General features: G+C 57.1%; 1 non-coding gene across 1 annotated transcript in view; it reads left to right on the forward strand.

Moving 5' to 3' along the window:
- The first annotated feature begins 2,349 nt into the window (after positions 1 to 2,349).
- LOC124741735 overlaps positions 2,350 to 2,500 on the forward strand; it is a 1,909-nt gene continuing 1,758 nt past the window's right edge. Inside the window, exon 1 of the ribosomal RNA XR_007010052.1 lies at positions 2,350 to 2,500. This exon is cut by the window's right edge and continues 1,758 nt beyond it. This is a non-coding gene — a ribosomal RNA (small subunit ribosomal RNA).

Raw genomic sequence — 2,500 nt, forward strand, 5'->3', positions numbered from 1 at the left:
TTGTACCTTAACCTAACCCATGTTGTACCTTAACCTAACCCATGTTGTACCTTAACCTAACCCATGTTGTACCTTAACCTAACCCATGTTGTACCTTAACCTAACCCATGTTGTACCTTAACCTAACCCATGTTGTACCTTAACCTAACCCATGTTGTGCCTTAACCTAACCCATGTTGTGCCTTAACCTAACCCATGTTGTGCCTTAACCTAACCCATGTTGTGCCTTAACCTAACCCATGTTGTGCCCTAACCTAACCCATGTTGTGCCCTAACCTAACCCATGTTGTGCCCTAACCTAACCCATGTTGTGCCCTAACCTAACCCATGTTGTCCCCTAACCTAACCCATGTTGTCCCCTAACCTAACCCATGTTGTCCCCTAACCTAACCCATGTTGTGCCCTAACGTAACCCATGTTGTGCCTTAACGTAACCCATGTTGTGCCTTAACGTAACCCATGTTGTGCCTTAACGTAACCCACGTTGTCCGCTAACGTAACCCACGTTGTCCGCTAACGTAACCCACGTTGTCGCCTAAACCTGCTCTGTAATTGTTATACGACTCGTTCAATTAGTGTAGTGTTGCCCACCCGCAACCCTCGCAATATAGTTCGCTACTCGCACTGCCCGCTCCCCTGTGTATCGCTTCATGTTAAACACCTTGCAAGTCTTGCTGACTTTCCACATGCTCCTGCTGTACACTGTAATGTGGATGGCAGCAGGACGTACATGCCGCCCCCCCCCCCCCCACCCCTCCCCACGTCCCCACGTCCCCACCTTGCCCCCTGCCTTCGCAAGCTGGTTGGTGACAAGTTTGCATGTTCAATGCCCTTCGCATGCGACGTACGCAGGCTACGTTGTGGTGCGGCCTGTGTCAACTGTCCGCTGATGTCGTACGCGTGAACCACAATCTGTACTGCACATTCGTCCTTATGTACTGAATGATACATCGTGGCACATGTGTGACCGTACAACGACTGCGCCCAAAAACGGCGGACCATACAGTGCAAATATTGTGCACGCAGCTACGTGTCGTCTCCCTATGAGAGCTGGATTGCAGTGTGGTACGCCATAGAGACGTGTGGGAGGAACGGACGCCGTGGATGGCGATCAGCATGAGCTGTGTGTTGATGTATTCGGACCTAGTCGTCTCTCCTCAAACACCGTGATAGCATGGTGCACCGCGTTCCATATCTGCGACATGCTACAGAGGCCGGTTGACAGTCGTTCGAGCAATGGACATCGCATACGTACGGGGGCCACCTTCCACGTATTGTCTAGGCGTGCACATTTTGTTGCGTGTATGTGGGCAGACGTAGTGTGGCGTGACACCTGACACAGGCATGCAATAATCGTTGAAGTTGCTAATGGCGATGGACGCCTACGTTTTCTGGTGAAGTTACGCAAATGAAGAAATGGTAACCCGTTGTGGTGCGGTTGTTCTCGCTAGGGGTGAATCGGTGATGGCGACGATAGGTTGAGGTACTAACCGGTTGTTCCAGCGATACCCACCATGCCGATGAAACTGAACGGCATCTGGGTGTGAAGCGATACGCGGTGGTGGCTGGGTGGGACCGTCCCCGGCCGGTGAGGGGGCGCCTCCCGGCGTGCTGGCCGCGCGGTGCGTGGGCGCACGCGCTACAGCCGGCTGGTGGGGGCGGCCAGTGGCAGGCGCGCCGGCCGACGGACGCGGCAGGCGTCGCAGCTGCGCGCCGGCGCACCCTGCGCGCGGCGCCGTGCGGCCAAAGTAGGTCCTCGCGGGCCCGGTGCGAAGCGCGGTGGACATCTTCAGTGTGCTGGTCCGATTGAGGACTGTGTGCGTTGAGGATGCGCCGCCGCCCGGCGCTCGGCGCCGCGACGCCGTCTGCTGCTCGGTCGCCCCAGCGGTTCTCGCTGGTGGTTTGTATCGCAGCTGTGCGGATGTGTTGGCGCGTGCGCTGTGCTGGGAGAGTTCGCTTCGGCACCCAAGTGGGGCTTTTGTCCTTCTGTGGCGCTGGCGTTGGAGCTGCCGGTCACCGTAGGTGGCGCGTGTTGTCTCCCGCCGGCAATGCCACGACAGCACGCTCCCGGGCCTCTGTCGGCAGCGGCAAGCTCAGTTGGGAGCACGGGTGGTCGCACCGAAAGCGTCTACTCGCCTAACTCCGGGCGATTGCGCCTCTCTCGAACCCGACCAAGTACTTGGGACGGCGCTGCGCGCCGCCGGGACCTGAGAGGGTTTCGAGGTGTATTGTGCAGGGGAGCTCAGCCTCCTCCTGTTTGCAGAATGATTGAGCGGACGCTTGCGTGTTCGCGCGGGCCCCCGGGACACACTCCCGGGCGGCCGGCTGCTCAGCTCTAGTTGGCGCAGCTCCCTGGTTGATCCTGCCAGTAGTCATATGCTTGTCTCAAAGATTAAGCCATGCATGTCTCAGTACAAGCCGCATTAAGGTGAAACCGCGAATGGCTCATTAAATCAGTTATGGTTCCTTAGATCGTACCCACGTTACTTGGATAACTGTG

Source organism: Schistocerca piceifrons, unplaced genomic scaffold (genome assembly GCF_021461385.2).
Source record: "Schistocerca piceifrons isolate TAMUIC-IGC-003096 unplaced genomic scaffold, iqSchPice1.1 HiC_scaffold_198, whole genome shotgun sequence".
Lineage (NCBI taxonomy): Eukaryota > Metazoa > Arthropoda > Insecta > Orthoptera > Acrididae > Schistocerca > Schistocerca piceifrons.